The following is a 21,867-nucleotide window of genomic DNA, read 5'->3' as shown; positions in this document are numbered from 1 at the left end:
TGAAGAAGGTTAGCAGTTGATGTTACTCTTCAATAACGCAGACCCCAATGCAAGTCAGGGGGAGGAAAATAGGTTTATTCAAAGAGGACAAATCAACGCTTGGAAGTAGATGGTAAATGGTCATTTCTTCCCTGTCCTCTGTGATTCTCTCCAGTGGTTCTGACAGTCTGCCTGTAGTGAGGAATTCTTCTTCTGTTCCACTGGTTGATTAAGGACTGCTCTAATGAACACTTCACCGGTGATTTTGTATCATTTCAAGTACAGTCCTTGGATCAAGGGATATTGCTTCAGATTCAGAAGGTAGATTCTCACAACCTGTAACGAAGGAAACAAAAAAGTGAAAGTAACATGTCCTGGTTTCAAGAGAAATTGACATTTCACATAAATTTCCCAATGTCCCAATTTTCAGGAAAACGTTGGACATTTCACCTAGATATCCCTAACATGATAACTGAAATGTACAACATAGAAGCTTCCGATCATCTTTCTATGCCTCTTCACCCGAGACTGGCCCCCGATTGCTTATCAATCAGTTCTTTATGCTCTAGGCTCTGCTTTGTCATCAAAATGGACAACCTTACAATGAGTGACATGTATCTATCGTGATTTTCCTTGGACCTTTACTGCTGACCTCGTTATGAGCAAAACTTGATAAGGACCTTCCTGTTTTGGCCCTAATGTGTCTGTTACATTTTTTTTTTAACCATCACCCACTGTCCTGGCACTACATCATGTCTCCCCTCGAGAGTTATTCCCCACGCCTCTTTTACTTGCCTTTCTGCTTTCCCTACTGCATTAGAGAGTTGTATGCAATAGTTAAGCATTGTGTCACTCATCAAGTGAATGTCTGCTTTTCTCAAATCTAACGTGCCTGTCACTATCACATTGTCGATTGTAGTAACTGCCCGTCCTGCCTTCCTCACACCCCCCTCCACAATGCTTGAACCGTCTGTGTATGAGATAAACTCAGGGTTTTCCAACGGATGACTCTTAGTAAACCCATCAGAGAGCCGATCCAAAACCAGCTCACAACAGTCGTGTTCAAGTAATGTGGTATCTGGAGGAAGCATCAGAGTAGCTGGATTACATGGCGTGCCATGATGCATGATGTTAGGAGCCTCCAACACAGCTGACCATTTGTTCCAACGAGCAGCTGTAACCTGTGCAGCTCGATTCATTGTCAAAAGAGTATGAACAACATATCGGCAGAATCTTTAATCACTACTTTCAGTAGCGTCCATAGCTTCCTTGCTAATGGGACGTTGTTTTGTGCGAGGTGGGGCAGCACCTGTCAAGCACACTGGTTCCATATCCAAAGATCCACACTCATTTTTCTTCGCATTCCAAATAGCATGGTTCTGAACTGTAGATCCCTGGAGTTGTCTAATTTGCCACGTCACCTTCCCTTCAGAAATGTTCAGTGTAGAGTCGAGTTGCATGATAACATCAAGGCCTAAAATAGGTTGTTCAAATGAGCCTATCCACACCCCTGCATCAATCTTCATTGGACCAATAGGAATTGATAATGATTTGGTCTGTTTCATATCTGTCTCTGTCCCCCCCCCCCACTCCTGTTGCTCTCATCTTCTTGCCCGTGTAGAGGACATATGTGTTTTGCTTAAGATATGGGGAATACAGTGACTTCAGCACCGGTATCTACTAGAAAATCTACTGCAAAGTTGTTAACTATCATGTTCACGTATATACCATCCTATTTCATATGTACACCAGCTGAGATGGGACGGAAAAGGGAGTCTATTAGTTTCCCTCCACAGCATCTAGCAAATTTCTGCATCAGCAACGACAGTTGGGGCTGTTGTCTTGATTCCATTTCCCCTGAGATGGACCCTGCTTCTCCTGGCCATTCCTCATAAGAACATGTTTTCTTTTTTCCGGCCATTCTCGTTGCCAGTGAACAGAAATCGCGCAATAATGACATACACCAGGTTTCTCTTCTGCTGAACGAATAATGTTATTGGTTTCACTCGGAACCTGCACAACTCTGATAACAGCGAGTTTATTACGTTGATTGATGTCTCTGTCCAGTCGTGACAACCTGTCGATGATGTCGCCATAGTTTTGTCTTTGCCAGTCATTAGTTGTGGAAACAAAAGTTTTTCGCAAATCATCATATACGGATTGCATCAGCTGATGAGGGATTGCCCCATTTCTGTAGGAATTGAGTGCATCTTCATCTTCCACGTCGGGTAGCCGACTGTGTCTAACCACCTCTGCTCTAAACCTTTCTTCAAATTCAACAAACGGTTCTTTCAGGTTTTTGAACACACTTGGTTATCTCTCCCCAGTTGGTGGTTGCATTGGTCAAACCCTAGGGATAGGCGTCCCGTTAGCGGGACACCAGAAAAAATTGGAGGGCGCGCAATTCAAATAAATATTAAACATTCGTGAACATGAATTCTTGAATTCTGAACCTTGAATAAAGACTGTTGACATCTAGTGGAGGCCATAGGAATTGCAATCTGGGAGACGGATTTACATAGAAACAATAGGTTTCCATATTAGAGCCTGGGACCCCCCATAAAATATGTATGTTAGGATTTTCTTTGGATTTTCGCCTGCCATATCAATGTTGTTATAGTCTCAGATATCATTTTAACAGTTTTAGAAACTTCAAAGTGTTTTCCATCCAATGCTACCAAGTATATGCATATCCTGGCTTCTGGGCCTGAGTAACAGTCAGTTTACTTTGGGCACATCAGTCAGGCGGAAATTCAGGCAACTAGACCCTATCCCTAATTAAGGAAAACATGTATGGCTCTCCATCCATCGGCCACATCTTGCTCTTCACCCCCCACAGCTCTATAAACCTTTTCTTCAAGTACACCATCTTCACGGTTGTTAAAAACAAAGGCTAATAACTGGAATCCATCATAAGGATGTAGATTGTAGAGTTTCTTATAACGCTTCAAATGGTCTCATGTTTTCATACCCACTTCTCGTGGATGTTTGAACATTTTTGACCATTCATCTTACTGTTTTGGAGATGCTGATTTATGTGCGATTACTGTCACTGGAGGTTTGTCTTTACTTCCTTTTACAACCTGTGTTCTGGTTGGCCTAAGACATCATTCATCACTGCTATCAGTATCTGTTGACTCAAAGCCAGGCAGTGCTGACCAGATGGTTGAAACCCGATCATCTTGCGCAACTCAGCCTGAAGGTAGATTGGGGGAACAAAGGGTCCACAGGTGAGGGTCGAGTCTGCCACCCTTGCCTCCTGTAATTGTTGAATTTCACCTTTCAAGGTTATCTGTTCACCAAGATCTTTCAAACTATCTTTATCTCACTGCAATGTCCTATCAAGGTTATCAAGACAGAATTTCTCATCCCTCTTCCTTACTTCTGCTAATACCGTTAAAGACCGTCTTGTTTTTGTCAACGAGTTAGATGTTCTCTGTAATTTTCCCCAAGCTTTTTGTATATCAGACAGTTTCCATATTCCATTTTTTGTCAGCAATGATGGAATGTTTCTTTATCTCTTGCCTACACTTCTCTACTTTGAAATGGTTCTTTATATCACTAGACAGTGAATTTAAAATCTCTTTCATGCTCACATCCGGAGGAGCTGTTACGCCCTTCTCCAGAATGGTTTTCTCACTTAACAATGGCATTACATTAACTTAAAAAGTTGTATAATATATATCTATAGGTTTATATATTTATTTAACCCCAAAAGACAACCCCTTGAGGACTCAAACCTCCTATCTATAGAACACAAATTGTTTCTGTTTTGTTAGATATGGTTTATGGTTACCCATAAAACTTGTGTTCACTTCAAAAGCTTGTTGAAAGCTTACATTACCCACACGTGTAAAAATTGCTACTCATCTAGCAACTCACTTCTATGCAACAAGAAGGTTTCACAAAAATGACTCTAACCTTTTAATAGAGGACTTGAACCCCTATAATAGAGATTTAACAAACTGAACAAAGGACTTGAACCTTATAACAGAACAAAGGACTTGAACCTTATACATCACAGATATGTATCACTCATTGCACGCACTCATTTTAACCTGATTTGCTTCTTTTTAAATGATATTGGTCTAGACTCACTCAGCACTTATGCCATCAATCAGGAGAGTAAGAGTTGACTCCCGAAGTGGGTTGCGCTCAGCCTTCTCTCTTTATTCTGGATCAACACACAGTTGATGAGTTTTCTTGTTGTTGTTCACGACCAATTCATCCGGGTCACGGCACCAAGTGTTAGCAGTTGATGTCACTCTTCAATAACACAGACCCAATGGCCAATGGCCAAATAACAAGTATCCTATTTCAGGTTCAATGTATAAACAATTTGAACCAAGGAGAACTTGCCATGTAGCTATGAGTCCTGGACTGAAATTCCTCGCATGTCTCTGACCCATTGATCAATAATTCTCTATTACAGAAAAAACACTATTTCCATTGATCGTTAGTACTCTATTGACCTCTCGTCCTCTGCGTTGTGTATTTATCTTCAAAATATTCTTACAGTGCCTTCACAAAGTATTCACACCTCTTGACTTTTTCCACATTTTGTTGTGTTACAGCCTGAATTTAAAATTGATTAAATTGAGATTTTGTGTCACTGACCTACACAAAATACCCCATAATGTCAAAGTGGAATTATGTTTGTTTTTTGTTGTTGTTTTTTTTCTTTTACAAATTAATAAAAAATTAAAAGCTTGAGTCAATAAGTATTCAATACCTTTATTATGGCAAACCTAAATAAGTTCAGGAGTAATTTTGTTTCTTAACAAGTCACATAATAAATTGGATAGAATAAAACTGTGCACAATAATAGTGTTTAACAAGTCATCTATTGGTAGAAGGGTAAGAAAAAACAAACATTGTTTATCCTTTTGAGCATGGTGAAGTTATAAATTACACTTTGGATGGTGTAACAATACACCCAGTCACTACAAACATACAGGTGTCCTTCCGTACTCAGTTGCCGGAGAGGAAGGAAACCACTCAGGAATTTCACCATGAGGCCAATGGTGACTTTAAAACAGTTACAGGGTTTAATGGCATTGATAAGAGAAAACTGATGGCTCAACAATATTGTAGTTACTCCACAATACTAACCTGAATGACAGAGTGAAAAGATGGAAGCCTGTACAGAATACAAATATTTCAAAACATGTGTCCTGTTTGCAACAAGACACTAAAGTAATACTGTAAAACAATGTGGCAATGAAATTAACTTTATGTCCTAAATAAAGTGTTATGTTTAGGGAAAATCCAATAGAACACCGAGTACCACTCTCCATATTTTCAAGCTGCATAATGTTATGGGTATGCTTGTTAACATTAAGGACTAGGGAGTTTTTCAGGATAAAACATTTACTGAATAAAGCTAAGCACAGGTAAAACCTTAGAGGAAAACCTGGTTCAGTCTGCTTTCCACCAGACACTGGGAGAGGATTTCACCTTTCAGCAGGACATAACCTAAACACATGGCCAAATCTACGCTGGAGTTGCTTACAAAGAAACCAGTGAATTTTCCTGAGTGACCGAGTTACAGTTTTGACTTAAATCTGCTTGAAAATCTGAGGCAAGGCCTGAAAATGGTTGTCTAACAATGATCAACAACCCAATTTGACCGAGCTTGAAGAATTTTGAAAAGAATAATGGGCAAATGTTGTACAATGCAGGTGTGGAAAGCTCTTAGAGACTTACCCAGAAAGACTCTCAGCTGTAATTGCTGCCAGCTACCAGGTCTCAGAACATACCTTCCAGCTGGGCAGTAAGTAGATTAAATCATGCTATAGGCATTTGTTTGTGTAATAACTGGGTATTTGTGATAGGTTCTTCGATGTTTCATAGTTCTCTCACTACATACTACACAACAAGACCCATACATTCCAATGAGTTCCACATTCAGCAACGTTGACAACTTGTAAGAGAGGATACAGTTGAAGTCAAGACCTAGGCCGGGATTCAATCCGACAGCATGTTGTCGACAATGCAGCTTTTAAAGGCAATGTTCCCTCGTTCGCAGGGAGGTCTCATTCATGCTGCATATGTCGGCTCAATTGGAAATTGCCTTTAAAAACCGCATTGTCAACAACCTGCCTACGGTTGCTACAATGTTTAAATTATTGTACTGCACAATATACATTGTCCCAAATGTTTGTGTGAAGGTAATCTCTTCCCAATACCCGTAATTGAGATTAAACAAACATTTGGATATTGTCAAATTTAAACAAAGTACTGACACAAATAAACACCCCAAACTTTCACAGCACAGTTTAGCCTACACGTGACCTCGAGGGACAAAGCACTCATCTGGAGAGGTGTACACCGTAAGGGCATGATTTTATGCCATTTTAAATGTGCCCCACTAATAAAGATCCCTTTAGAAACACTGACCAACTTTTTATTTCCTACCCTGTCACACTATTGTTTAAAGGCAGTCAAAAACGTCCACAATTGTGAAAATTATGATAATACCCTTTTAGTGTAAGAGCTGTTTGGAAAGTCCACCTGAAATTGAAGCCTGTTTTGGTGGGATGGAGTTTTGGCCCACCCTGGTGACATCACCAGGCAATGAATTAGTTAATACTCCAATAAGAAAGAGAGATCCAAATCTCTCAGCCAATAACAGCTAATTAGTTTCAATTTCCCCCTCCCCACTCAGACCACTCCCAAGACAGTCCTAGCAAAATTCTTTCTTGAAAAATTGCTCTTTGCTAAGAAGCTATTTTTGTTTCTTGTTGACTAGTTTAATAAAAAAATGTTTTACAGTAATGTACTTAATTGTTACTCGGAAATTATTGGATTTTGAGATAAAACGGCTGCGGGGTTTCCCGAACTCTGTCCTAGGGCCCCCCTGGATGCACATTTCAAATAGCCAACTCATCGCCAAACTTTGATTATTTTAATTAGCTGTGTAGCGCTAGGGCAAAAACCAAAACGTGTACCCGGGGGGCAGAACCGAGTTTGGGAAAACCCTGTTCTGTCGGGTTGAGCTACAGCTATAGGGTTGAACTGCAGCTTTAACATTGCCCTATAGAGAGCAGTAGACATTTCGATACAACTCTCTTGGCTGCACACTGCACGCACCCATACTTTAAAGGGGAGGGACCTGTGTAGTATCGCTGTCTGTTACATTTCCCAGTCGTGGCAGTGGAACGTTGCTATAATATTTCCCGAGTGGGAAAACTCGAGTATTAAGTGCTCATTTACTCCGTTTCTGAAATAGTCTGCTCAACGCAGCATGTTTACAGATGGCTGGTTAACGTTTGACGTCTGATAAGTTCTAAACTGCGCTGTGCGTTAAATTCCTAACGGTGAGCTATCGTACGACTACCACCGGTAGCCGGGGAAACTGGTTGGATTTGACACTTGTATCCGTCCGTGACTGTCACCGAGAAGGCACCTATTCGTCTGCGGCAAGGTGAGTGCTGCTGTCCTCATGTCAACTCGCGCTGTAAAGCCCATACGAATGGTGTCCGTTCGTTACTATTACTACTACCCCAATTCTTAGCAGCAAGGTCAGTCTGTGCGGTCAGACATAATCTGGAATGCGAGGCAACACTTTGCTAACACAGTTTGGCCTCGTTTTGTAGCCATGCGAATTGAGCTCTTAATCACTTGGTAGCAATGCAACTTGCGTAGCTACTGTAACATTGTGATACTGTTGTGTCACAGTGGGCGTGTGATCTTGCCATAGCCGTAACGAGAGCTTTAGAAGCCTAGTTATTTTTGATGCAGTACTTTTCGTATTAATGTCTTCCCAGTGAAATGTGTTTCTGGTTTGCGCGGTCAAAGTAAACATTCCTTTGGAATGACATCCGTAGCTTTTGGTCTTTGGTATTTTATTTGGATCCCCATTTAGCTGTTGCAAAAGCAGCAGCTACTCTTCCTGGGGTCCACATGAAACATGACATATTACAGAACATTTAATAGACAAGAACAGCTCAAGGGTAGAACTACATAAAAAAAAAAAAAAAAGTTTTTCACGTTCACAACAGCCGGGTTGTTCTGAACGTGAAAAGCCCAGGTACTCATGGAAGAACAATGTTAGCCTACATCAACTGCCCCCCCCAACAAATAACATTTTATATTATTCACTTGTGTCTATTATTAGCGTAACTAGAAGCCTACAAAAAGGCCTATGTGGAATTATAGGCTTATAGCCTAAGTTAGCCTAAATCTCTCTCTAGCCTACATTTATAAGTTAATTTAGCCACGTTGATTGTCATATGGTTCCCTTCAGTGAAGGCTCCTCAGAGTAGTGGGTGGACTGTCCTCAGTGAATTTCATAAATATTGGAACATTTTAAAAGAGGGATGTTATGTTAGCTAGCTGGCTATGTCTATCCAACACTAGAACTCTTCCAAGTCAAGGTAAGCTTTTGGTTTAATAAAAAAAAAATTGCCACCGGGGCCTGCCCTAACTGTACACTATACTGCATGATTGTAGCGGGTTTACTAGCGTTAGTTTCAGTAGATATATTGACTATGAGGTGACCACGATGTAGGCTGTGCCTAGCGGTTAGCAGTCATGATAGTTTGGCTTGGAAAGGTTTTTTTTCCGCCTGGTCACAGACAGCTGATGTGTTTTGCACTGAAGTCCACAAGTGAAGGGAAAATATGAGAGGAGGAGAGCATGTAGATCGTTGCCAGAAGGAATTATATGTATATACAAGGCGCAAAGTGATCATGCTGTTTTTACATGGCTGCTATGAAAGTGAACTGTGTTTGACTAACGTTGTAAACTTTAATTCATGGACTAGGTTGTAGCAATCCCATGATGGGTACAGGGAAAATTCGAATATCATGCAGTAGCCTAAACCTATCGATGTTACATTGAGCTGAGTGAATGGAAAATGAATGACAGTCATCCAATATGCTGTAATAGAAGTAAGGCCATGCTCATTAAAAAAATACATCCTCCTCCTACATCTTAAATGGCACCGACCGCCACTGGTTATTTGCTAGTTCCCCAAACACTGAATAGCCAGCCCACTGTTGTAGATCTGCATGAACACTGTTCAAAGATAAATTACACTGCCGATAAGTAAGGCTGTAATTCACCTGGTAGGGTTATAGTTTGTACAGCTTATAAAACATCTAAGAAATTAATGTCCATTGGAACTTTTTTCCATGTAGCCTATATAGGTCTACTATCATTAAAAAAGATGTTTCTGATAAAATGTTATCTTGCTCTTTATAGTAGAGGTCGACCGATTATGATTTTCCCGATACCGATTATTGGAGGACCGAAAAAGCCGGTACCGATTAATCGGACGACTAAAGTTTTAAAAAACATTTTTTTATTTGTAGTAATGACAATTACAACAATACTGAATGAACACTTATTTTAACTTAATATAATAATCAATTTAGCCTCATAAATAATGAAACATGTTCAATTTGGTTTAAATAATGCAAAAACAAAGTGTTGGAGAAGAAAGTAAAAGTGCAATATGTGCCATGTAAAAAAGCTAATGTTTAAATTCCTGTTGGTTCCTTTTAACATGAGTCTTCAATATTCCCAGGTAAGAAGTTTTAGGTTGTAGTTATTATAGGACTATTTCTCTCTATACCATTTGTATTTCATATACCTTTGACTATTGGATGTCTTATAGGCACTTTAGTATTGCCAGTGTAACAGTATAGCTTCCGTCCCTCTCCTCGCTCCTACCTGGGCTCGAACCAAGAACACATCGACAACAGCCACCCTCGAAGCATCGTTACCCATCGCTCCACAAAAGCCGCGGCTCTTGCAGAGCAAGGGGAGCAACTACTCCAAGTCTCAGAGCGAGTGACGTATGAAACGCTATTAGCGCGCACCCCGCTAACTAGCTAGCCATTTCACATCGGTTACACCAGCCTAATCTCGGGAGTTGATAGGCTTGAAGTCATAAACAGCTCAATGCTTGAAGCACAGCGAAGAGCTGCTGGCAAACACACGAAACTGCTGTTTGAATGAATGCTTATGAGCCTGCTGCTGCCTACCATCGCGCAGTCAGACTGCTCTATCAAATATCAAATCATAGACTTAATTATAACATAATAACACACAGAAATACGAGCCTTTGGTCATTAATATGGTCGAATCCGGAAACTATCATTTCGAAAGCAAAACGTTTATTCTTTCAGTGAAATACGGAACCGTTCTGTATTTTATCTAACGGATGGCATCCCTAAGTCTAAATATTGCTTTTACATTGTACCACCTTTAATGTTATGTCATAATTATGTACAAATCTTGCAAATTAATTACGGTCTTTGTTAGGAATAACTGGACTTCACACAATTCGCAACGAGCTAGGCGGCCCAAACTGCTGCATATACCCTGACTGCTTGCACGGGACGCAAGAGAAGTGACACAATTTCCCTAGTTATAAGAAATTTATGTTAGCAGGCAATATTAACTAAATATGCAGGTTTAAAAATATATACTTATGAATTGATTTTAAAGAAAGGCATTGATGTTTATGGTTAGGTACACATTGGTGCAACGACAGTGCTTTCTTCGCGAATGCGCTTGTTAAATCAGCACCCGTTTGGCGAAGTAGGCTGTGATTCGATGAGAAATTAACAGGCACCGCATCGATTATATGCAACGCAGGACACGCTAGATAAACTAGTAATATCATCAGCCATGTGTAGTTAACTAGTGATTATGTTAAGATTGATTGTTTTTTATAAGATAACTTTAATGCTAGCAAGCAACTTACCTTGGCTTCTTGCTGCCCTCGCGTAACACGTAGTTAGCCTGCTACGCAGGCTCCTCGTGGAGTGCAATGTAAGACAGGTGGTTAGAGCGTTGGACTAGTAACCGGAAGGTTGCAAAAACGAATCCCCGAGCTGACGAGGTAAAAATCTGTCGTTCTGCCGTCATTGAAAATAAGAATGTGTTCTTAACTGACTTGCCTAGTTAAATAAAGGTGTTAAATAAAAAAATCGGCAACAATCGGTGTCCAAAAATATCGATTGCCTATTGTTATGAGAACTTGAAATCGGCCCTAATTAATCGTCCATTCCGATTAATCGGTCGACCTCTACTTTATAGTATAAAAAAAGAAACTATTTTCTTTCTGAATTGAAAGAATATAACTTTGAATGAGTATCCTATTATTTAAATGAATGAGTTATTGTTTTTATTGGGCTTACCAGTGGGAAATGAATGAGTTCAGTTGTTGTCCCAATAGTCTGAATTCATTGCACCAGTTATATCAGAAGCCACAAGGCAGCAGGTTAACCCTTTCTTCTCAGGTCAACACTGCACCACCAATGCATAAATTTAGCCCGATATGTCGCGCATGGCAGTTCATCAACAGAGAAAAAAAAATAAAAAATACTTATACAATAGTGTGAGATTGAGGGCCACAATTCGGAACGCCCCCCCCCCCCCCCCCCCCCCCCCCCCGCCCCTCAAACATCCCATTGGTTCCTGCATGAATGCCCCACCCCTCGAGCATGCCATCTTCATGCTTGTGTGACAGTTTTGATATTTTGGATTTCCCCTGACTGTCTATGCGGTTAAAATGTGTGACAAAAGGGAAATAATAGAGTTTTTTGGGAAGGAGGACACTGTCCTAGCTAGCTACCTATCCCGCCTGCTGTGTACCGGAGTCCTAGCTAGCTAGCTAACATAGTGTTTTTTGCTCCCGCCTGCCAAACACCTGCTCTCGCTGTCGTTAACAGAATTGCGGGAAAGCAGTGCCCAACAGGCAGGGGATAAAGACACTGTCTACTGGTATTCTAGCCAGCTAGCTACCGTTGTCACCCCCGCCTCATCTTCTTCTGTGGGGTTTATTGGCGGTTGGCATCCAACGCTATAGTGCATTACCACCACCTACTATACTGGAGTGCCCTGCCTCCCACCTGTGTACTGGAGTCCCTTGCTTAAAAATGGACCAATTAGAAGTATAAATTGCCCACATGCAGGAACACCCGAAATTGTAGGCCATAATTACACCCTTCTCAGTTTATATGCATGGTATAGCCGCTATAGACAGGGAACAAGGTGTAATAAACGGGAATGTCTTCATATAGAGTGTAGTGCCTATGTTATAAATGGTATTGGTTTCAAATCTATTTTTAAATCACTTTTTTTCTTCTACTCATAGTCGTCCATTTGGGAGCGATTGACAGTTAAATCATCATATAAACCAGACCCTAAACAGGGACATTAACCTATTTCAAATCTGTTACCATGGTGATCTTAAATAAGCCTTTCTGGCTGTTTTAAAGGCAATGCCCCATTTTTAGACCTTGACTTCCAGACATGATTGCAAACACAAGCCTCTGCCAAAGTTCTAGTATGCTAGGTGTTCCTGTAGACTTCTGGTTATTGCGTTAGCGCTAGTTAGCATTTCCTTGTGAAACTACCTCTTAACTTACTTCATACTGGACGTGGATACTTAAAAATGGTATCCACACGTCTGTCTGACTCTGGGTAATTATATACAGGTCTTCATTGCCAAAATCCAGAACTGTCCTTTTAAGGCTGGATCACTAATAACTCTGAGGACTGGCATTGTTTTGAGGGAAAGCCAAGGCAGGCAAACGGGAAACCCCCACATCAGTGTTGTGATGGGACGTAGGACTTAACAAGCTCCACTCTGCTGGGCCTATCAGGGAGAGCCGTCAGGCGTGGCCCACATGAGAAAGTGGCCTGTCTGCCCGGGGAAGACATTAAAAGACGCGGTCAGCCGCTCCACCACTAGCAGTGCTATAGGAGCTGAGGGCCAATTCCCTAGCTCTCTTTCTCCCCTGAAGGATACACTTGATCGCTCCACTCCTCCTCATGGAGTTAAAATTGAATGGCTGGCGAAAGAAGCATGGTGAAAAAAAATTCTCATCATCATGCTTACACAGATCCAATGCTGTCCAGCTTTTCATGAACAGGGTGAACACAGGGACAACTGATCCCAAATCTGTTGTTTTGCATGGAGAGTCATTTGAGTGGAGGAAATCTCTTGATTGGGTAAACCCTGTTTTCCCCGCTCTCCTCGGCTTGCCCAGCTTATATAGATTCAAGCCAGGTCATCAGAGTTAAAGGAGTAGTTCACTATTTTACAACTTGATGTTAGATGGTTCCTCACTCTGAAAGTAGTCTGTGGGCCAGGGGAAACTGAAATCCATAGTTCGGTTCTCTTTAAACAGTCATTACAAACTTCAGCTAACTTTAGCCACCTCTAGCTAAAAATCAATGGAAGTGATGTAAGCATGTGAAAAAAAAATGTCCAAATCACCTCTATTTTTGGTTTGATGTTACTTAAAGCTGCAATATGTAACTTTTTGGGCATCTTGACCAAATTCCCCACTTGAGTTTTCTTATGCGAGTGATGTCAGAATTCGCTCACTGTTCCAAAATGTATTGTTACGCAACAGGACAGTTTATTTATTTTTATTTAACTAGGCAAGTCAGTTAAGAACAGATTCTTATTTACGATGACGGCCTAGGAACAGTGGGTTGTTCAGGGGCAGAATGACAGATTTTTACCTTGTCAGCTCAGGGATTCGTTAACCTGCGCTGCCCTCAAATCAAGGCACTGCCTCCTAATTGTCTATAGATTATGTATCAACTTGTCAATTTTATGATTTTTCGAACAACCGTTTGAAGTTAGGTGCATTCCGCCTCACTAATTCACATCGAAGTAGCCTATTTCACTGTGGCGGACAATTTACGTTTGAGGCACGTTACGCTAATGTAAGGCAAGGAATAGCTAGATGAGCCGGGCAAACTTCTCGCTTCGATGAGAGCTCAAGCACTCCCCAGTGTTTCCTCAGGCCACGTATGCAGACATTTGCACATCTCCAGTTAGGACAGAACCTGGCCGAACTTTTCCCCCCAGACGCATTTTCCGGCTGGTGCCTGCATTGTCTTCATTGTTGTTTTCCTTACTAATATTTACTGTGTGCGTTCTTATTAAAGCAAGTGCCTTATTACCTTTATCGTAATAGAGCTTATGTATATCGTGTTATGTCTTTTTCCCATTGAAGCCCCCCATATTTATGTACGGGGCATAATGTATTCTGTGTGTATTCCTTTATAACCGTGGACACGCGAGGTACTGATTTTCATAATGGTGTTATGCTCAATTGTGCTTATGTAGTTACATTTTCTATTAGTGCTGTAAAACGATGCTAATGGCGTCATAGCTTGTGCCGTATCCTTTTGAAGCTGCCCTGGCCTTATCATGACCATTGCATTGGCCTGTGTATTAATTTAGCTTGTTTAGCATAGGTCTGCCCTACCCCCTTGTGGAGCTCTTCAGTGATGTTACTTCATTGTATTATTGCTATATCCTGATTTTTATTCTAATGACTAATAAATCCTCTTTATTCTGTACTTTCAGAAACCACACACACACACAGTATTGAATATAACTTGCCAACGTCATAATTGGAATTGGACATCTTTCTTCCCTGAGATTGATGACTGCTTTTGCATGCTAGCAACATACTGTTTGGAGAGGGAGTAGGGAGGATGAGGGAGAGGAGAGGCTAAATATGACTGCTTGTGTTGGCTCCGTCTACTCCGTTAGCGCTAGGACTAATGTAGCCTACATTTTCCTATTTGGATGAGAATTGTGTTATGCTGTTGCTACTTCTGTGAATGTCTGAACATTGCATCCAAAAATAAGCTGACTTTCATTGAGGACATAACTTTTGTACATTTTGCACAACATTTGTGAGGAAAAAAAAGTGGCCAGCTCAAACGCTGACTGTTGCGTCAATTGTAACTAGACCTTCTAATCACTGCAGGGGACCACAGTAGAATGATCACACTTGTGAGTTCGTATACGTTAAAGTGGAAATGACAAACTTTGAGAAGCCTTTTTATAACCTTCAACAAACTACAAGTTTGCATTTTCTGTTGTGCAGGAAACGTCCTAAAACTACAGGATGATCACATTTTAAGAAGCGGCATCTGTAGCTGTGCCTCTGTTCTCCGCAGGGCTTGGTACAGCTGAGCCTGGCTGTCACCGTGCTAGAGTGCTCAGTGGTGTAACTGCATGGCTCTTCTCCTCACTTCTCTTGTGGAGGATTAGCGGGGCCCGTCTGTCGCAGATGGCTGACTTAGTATCGGCCTCCTCTTGGAGCTGTTCCCACAAACAGGCCCTCGGCTCTCTCTGCCTTGCTTCAGTCACTGTGCTGTAACTCTGAGGTGCACGTATGCATCAGGCGTCACGCACACAAACGATCTTTATCGTGTTTGGGTCTTTTTGATTGTTGATTTATTTATTTATTATTTTTTTTTTTTTTCTGGTTACGTTTTCTGAAGCCGAGCTGAACAAACGAGACGTAATCATTCGAATGATCTCTATGCAGCGTATAGCCTAGTAGATGGACGACTGGGTGGATGTTGGTGTGATTTAATGGTAAAAGGATATTCCCAATCAGCAGATGCATGACCAACAGTACTGTGTCCCTGGACACCGATTTAATGAAGGGGCAAACCTCCACTAATGTCGCCGTGTAATGGCTTCACTTCCTGTTTAGGGTGGGGTTAACACCTGATTGGTCAGCGGCAGGGCTGTACATTTTCTCAACGCTTTCATGCATAGCAGTAAAATGTGCACAAGAGCCAAGCAAGCCAGACAGCCACTCTTGACTCCGTTCCAAGGAATAAGGTGAGTCTTTTTTTTTTTTCAATTTTTTTTCATGGCGCCCCTGCAGCTGACAAATTATTATTCTGAAGCTGTAGCCTATTGTTTTGTTTAAATGTGTAGGGATCTTTTGAAGTTTCTGCACAGAGGCGTTGGCTATGCATTGAGTTCGTCCAAAAATGTGGGTGTTTTAATATCGTTTACCTCAGATTTACTACCCAAAGTTGAGGAGGGGTAACTGTTTTGAGATGTGTGTTCAAGCTCGTTTGTGTGTGGAAATATGTTTACCACAGAATGACAGCAGTAAGCTACATTCCATCCTGAATTATGTTCTATTTAAGAGCCTGTTCTGGCAATGTACAAGATGTTGGACCCTGGGAAACGACAGCATGCTCCCTCACACATGACAGGTACAGTACCAGTCAAAAGGTTGGACACACCTACTCATTCAATGGTTTTTCTTTATTTCACTTTTTTCTACATTGTAGAATAATAGTGAAGACATCAAAACTATGAAATAACACATGGAATCATGAAGTAACCAAAAGTGTTAAACAAAAGAAAATCTGTTTTATATTTGAGATAATTCAAAGTAGCCACCCTTTGTCTTGATGACAGCTTTGCACACTTGTGGAATTCTCTCAACCAGCTTAACTTGAAAAGCTTTTACAACAGTCATGAAGGAGTTCCCAAATATGCTGAGCACTTGTTGGCTGCTTTTCCTTCACTCTGCGTTCCAACTCATCCCAAACCATCTCAATTTGGTTGAGGTTGGGTAATTGTGGAGGCCAGGTCATCTGATGCAACACTCCATCACTCTCCTTCTTGGTCAAATAGCCCTTACACAGCCTGGAGGTATGTTGGGTCATTGTCCTGTTGAAAAGCCAATGATAGTCCCACTAAGCTCAAAGCAGATGGGATGGCGTATCTATCGCTGCAGAATGCTGTGGTAGCCATTCTGGTTAAGTGTGCCTTGAATTCTAAATAAATCACTGACAGTGTCACCTGCAAAGCACCATCACAGCTCCTCCAACATGCTTCACTGTGGGAACCACACATGCGGAGATCATATGTTCACCTTCTTTGTGAGACGCAAAGACACAGCGGTTGGAACCAAAAATCTCAAATTTGCAATCATCAGTCCAAAGGACAGATTTCCACCGGTCTAATGTGCATTGCTCGTGTTTCTTGGTCCAAGCAAGTCTCTTCTTCTTATTGGTGTCCATTAGTAGTGCAGCAATTCGACCATGAAGGCCTGATTCACGCAGTCTCCTCTGAACAGTTGATGTTGAGATGTGTCTGTTACTGGAACTCTGAAGCATTTATTTGTACTGCAATTTCTGAGGCTGGTAACTCTGTGTGTGTCAAGTGTACATACACCTTAGCCAAATACATTTAAACTCATTTTTTCACAATTCCCGACATTTAATCCTAGTAAAAATTCCCTTAGGTCAGTTAGGATCACCACTTTATTTTAACAATGTGAAATGTCAGAATAATAGTAGAGAATTATTTATTTCAGCTTTTATTTCTTTCATCACATTCCCAGTGCGTCAGAAGTTTACATACTCAATTAGTATTTGGTAGCGTTGCCTTTAAATTGTTTAACTTGGGTCAAGCGTTTCAGGTAGCCTTCCACAAGCTTCCCACAATAAGTTGGGTGAATTTTGGCCCATTCCTCCTGACAGAGCTGGGGTAACTGGGTCAGGTTTGTTGGCCTCCTTGCTCTGACATGCTTTTTCAGTTCTGCCCACAATTTTTTTTTTTTTATAGGATTGAGGTCAGGGCTTTGTGATGGCCACTCCAATACCTCGATTTTGTTGTCCTTAAGCCATTTTGCCACAACTTTAGAAGTATGCTTGGGGTCATTGTCCATTTGGAAGACTCATTTGCGACCAAGCTTTAACTTCCTGACTGATTTCTTGAGATGTTGCTTCAATATAGCCACATCATTTTCCTGCCTCATGATGACATCTATTTTGTGAAGTGCACCAGTCCTTCCTGCAGCAAAGCACCCCCACAACATGATGCTGCCACCCCCGTGCTTCATGTTTGGGACGGTGTTCTTCGGCTTGCAAGCCTCCCCCTTTTTCTTCCAAACATAACGATGGTCATTATGGCCAAACAGTTCTATTTTTGTTTCATCAGACCAGAGGACATTTCTCCAGACAATTGACAACCTGAGGATTAATTATAAACATCATTTGACATGTTTCGACAAACTTTACCGGTACTATTAGGATGTATTCATCTGCATGTTTTGACCGCCTTTGAACCAGTGGACTACTGAACAAAACGCGCTAACAAATTGAGTTTTTGGGATATAAAGAGGGACTTTATCAAAGAAAACAAACATTTGTGTAGCTGGGACTCTTGTGACTGCAACCATATGAAGATCTTCAAAGGTAAGTGATTAATTTTATCGCTGTTTCTGACTTTTGTAATTCCTTTACTTGGTTGTAAAATGTTTGTATGCTTTTGTAAGCAGAGCGCTGTCCTCAGATAATCGCATGGTATGCTTTCGCCGTAAAGCCTTTTAAAAATCTGACAAAGTGGCTGGATTAACAAGAAGTTAATCTTTAAGATGATGTATAACACTTGTATTTTTTATGAATGTTTTATGACCCATTTCTGTATTTTGAATTTGGCGCTCTGCAATTTCACCGGATGTTGTTGAGGTGGGTCGTTAGCGGAACGCCTGCGCCAGAGAGGTTAAACAAATCAAAATAGGTTTGAGATTCTTCAAAGTAGCCACCCTTTGCCTTGATGACAGCTTTGCACACTCTTGGCATTCTGTCAAACAGCTTCATGAGGTAGTCACCTGGAATGCATTTCAATTAACAGGTGTGCTTTGTTAAGTTAATTTGTGGAATTTATTTCCTTCTTAATGCGTTTGAGCCAATCAGTTGTGTTGTGACAAGGTAGGGGTGGGATACAGAAGATGGCCCTATTTTGTGAAAGATCAAGTCCATATTATGGTAAGAACAACTCAAATAAGCAAAGAGAAATGACAGTCCATTACTTTAAGACATGAAGTTCAGTGAATTCAGTCAGTAATGATGGACTGTCATTTCTCTTTGCTTATTTGAGCTGTTCTTGCCATAATATGAACTTGGTCTTTAAAAAAAAAATAAAGAAAAACCCTTGAATCAGTAAGTGTCAACTTTTGACTGGTACTGTATGTACATTAGATATTTCTGTTTCATTTTCAATACATTTTTAAAAATTTCTGAACATGTTTTCACTTTGTCATTATGGGATCTTGTGTGTAGATGGATGAGGGGGGGCGGGGAAATCTATTTAATCCATTTTTAATTCAGGCTCTAACACAACAAAATGTGGAATAAGTCAAGGGGTTGGAATACTTTCTGAAGGTTCTCTAATAGCCTACTGATCAACAAAAATGTCATAGGAGCATCACTCCAGCATGTCACGCCTGTATGGAAGGACGTCATTTTAGGCACTGCTCTTAGTTTGAGAATATAAAATAACATCAATGCAAATGGGTCTAACGTTAAGTCATGATTTGTGATCACGGATGTTTTTAAAAGTAGTATTTTTAGTCATCTTCTGTGATCGGGAAAACGTTTTTTTTGTTTTGCTGTCAGGACGCATCTCTTAACTCAGCTGCCAAGACGGAATTCGAAACAACTCAGTTGGCTAGTTGAGCCATCTCTCAAGAAATGAGCGGGTTGTTACTTGATCCTACTGCTACAATTGGTAGAGTGAGGCTGTAACTCCGCTTCATTTCACATCTCTCTCCATTGCTCATATCGCTTGGTGCTGTTTACAGAAATATGACACTTCATTCTGCATCACTGCACATTTACAGTACATACAGTACTGAGGTAACATGAATAAATACAAACTGTTGTTGCCATTTATGTATAGTGAGTGGCTTTGACCATATTACACTGGGCACAGATGTCAGTTCAACATCTCATTTTCATCTGCAATTGATTGAGTTGTCACCTAATGTGAACTCGACGTGCCACGAGAACTACATTAGCTCAATGGTGATGATATTTGCTATCAAGCCATAAATGTGCATAACATCTAACAGAACGTGCATCATTTTAATATTTTTTCCCCCCTACCTTCGCTCTCCTTGTTAGATATTGCACGTTCCTGGCTTTGTTGAAAATGAACACTTCAATAAAACGACGTAAATAGTAATTGTTGATACATACCTTTAGTCTTATTGGGCAGCACCATGAAAACGGTTGGAACCATGTCCCGCTCCGGCAACCTGTGAATGGTGTTCACCTGGTTGAACAAAGGAGGGGTTGTCTTAAATGTTTCCATCTACAAACCGGTCCTTTTTGAGTCGCACCGGTACTCCAAGTTGCGTGTAGTTGTGAAGATCAGAATTATGTCTCGTCCGAGTTCAGAGAGGGATGTAGGTACAGGGGGTGCCGTGTTGTTCTTTTGTCGACGCTTCTGCAACATCTTCCTGTTCTTCAGAGAAGGCATTTCTCCCCTAATAGGCGCAGGAAGCCATCTGTACCACAGTCCACAACTTGGTTGGTTTCTTCCTGGGTCTCCAGGCTTCTCTCTTTCAGGCCGTTCTTCACCTTTTCGGATCACAATCTGAGCGTTGGCCCGGGGTATGGTTGTGCTCTCCAGTGAGGGTTGTGTGACCTCGGCATTCGAAAGCATCGTATCCGGTGCACTTCCAGAAGGATTTATTTGCGATCTGTCATTCCCATCTGTTGGTGTAGCCTTCATGCACCAGGATATATTTTCCACGCAGAGAGAGCAGCATGCATTTGCATTCATTCTGTTAAACCTCTTAAAATAGCCTACAGTATACTCTTCTTGTGCAATGTACAGCATACTGTACTGTTTGTCTGCCTGTCTTGGTGGGAATCTTAAGTTAATCAAATACTAAAATAGTCTTTAGTTTGTGATTATTATTATTATTATTTATTATTATTATTATTTTACTTTTAAGTATGACTGAAAACTAGAACAGTCTTTCGGGCATCATGGGAAAGTAAAATGTCAATACTTTCGAATAACTTAACTTATCATATGAAATAAAATACTGTTCGATCCTTGTATTAATGTCAGTGTTTGCCTATCAATATAATAAGCATTTATCTGTGAAATTAGACATTGAACTTGAACCGTTTCAACAATCCTCAATGGCTTCAACGGAGTGTCCTCTCCAGCCAGGGTTGGGCAGCACTTTGAAACATTCCAATCTTAAAGTCTTGTGAATCTCTCATGCACATTTTTTATTAAAAGTGGGGACAAATGGGAGAGATGGACTGATACTGATAAAAAACATTGGATTATATGCTCATTCATATTATAAGGACATGAGGTAGGTATAAAAATAATTTTAAAAGATGCCCTTGCCTTAAAGTTGATCCTCGGATAGAAACAAATGTTGTGTTCTTTTGAAATAGCCAGAATATTCCATATCATAATGAAACTAAATAAAACGACAAAGGCAGAGTTGCAAAGAAAAAGCCATATCTCTGACTGGCCAATAAAAGGAAAAGATTAAGATGGGCAAAAGAACAGACACTGGACAGAGGAACTCTGCCTAGAAAGCCAGCATCCCGGAGTCGCCTCTTCACTGTTGACGATGAGACTGGTGTTTTGCAGATACTATTTAATAAAGCTGCCAGTTGAGGACTTGTGAGGCATCTGTTTCTGAAACTAGACACTCTAATGTACTTGTCCTCTTGCTCAGTTGTGCACCGGGGTCTCCCCACTCCTCTTTCTATTCTGGTTAGAGCCAGTTTGCGTTGTTCTGTGAAGGGAGTAGTACACAGCGTTGTACGAGATCTTCAGTTTCTTGGCAATTTCTTGGAAGGAATAGTCTTAATTTCTCAGAACAAGAATAGACTGAGTTTCAAAAGAAAGTTCTTTGTTTCTGGCCATTTTGAGCCTGTAATCGAACCCACAAATACTGATGCTCCAGATACTCAACTAGTCTAAAGAAGGCCAGTTTTATTACTTCTTTAATCAGGACAACAGTTTTCAGCTGTGCTAACATCATTGCAAAAGGGTTTTCTAATGATCAATTAGCATTTTAAAATGATAAACTTGGATTAGCTAACACAACGTGCCATTGGAACACAGGAGTGAGGCCCATTATCAGCAGCCATATGTAGATATTCCATAAAAAATCTGCTGTTTCCAGCTACAATAGTCATTTACAACATTAACAATGTCTACAGTGTATTTCTGATTAATTTGATGTTATTTTAATGGAAAAATGTGCTTTTCTTTCAAAAACAAGGACATTTCTATTCATTTTTTAAAAACATTTG

General features: G+C 40.7%; 1 protein-coding gene and 1 long non-coding RNA gene across 2 annotated transcripts in view; one reads left to right on the top strand and one right to left on the bottom strand.

Moving 5' to 3' along the window:
* Positions 1–54: 54 nt before the first annotated feature.
* On the bottom strand, positions 55–20,634 carry LOC115170862 (uncharacterized). Its single transcript, XR_003871101.1, has 2 exons — positions 19,771–20,634; positions 55–315 (listed from the first exon to the last, which is right to left on the bottom strand). It is a non-coding gene; the product is annotated as an uncharacterized LOC115170862 (long non-coding RNA).
* LOC115170861 (thyroid hormone receptor alpha) overlaps positions 7,073–21,867 on the top strand; it is a 110,619-nt gene continuing 95,824 nt past the window's right edge. The window contains exon 1 of the mRNA XM_029727196.1: positions 7,073–7,405. The gene's annotated coding sequence lies outside the window, so the exon portion shown is untranslated. The remainder of the gene's footprint in view (positions 7,406–21,867) is intronic.

Source organism: Salmo trutta, chromosome 32 (genome assembly GCF_901001165.1).
Source record: "Salmo trutta chromosome 32, fSalTru1.1, whole genome shotgun sequence".
In the NCBI taxonomy this organism is placed as follows: Eukaryota; Metazoa; Chordata; class Actinopteri; order Salmoniformes; family Salmonidae; genus Salmo; species Salmo trutta.
This window is presented reverse-complemented; position numbering and strand designations above follow the sequence as displayed.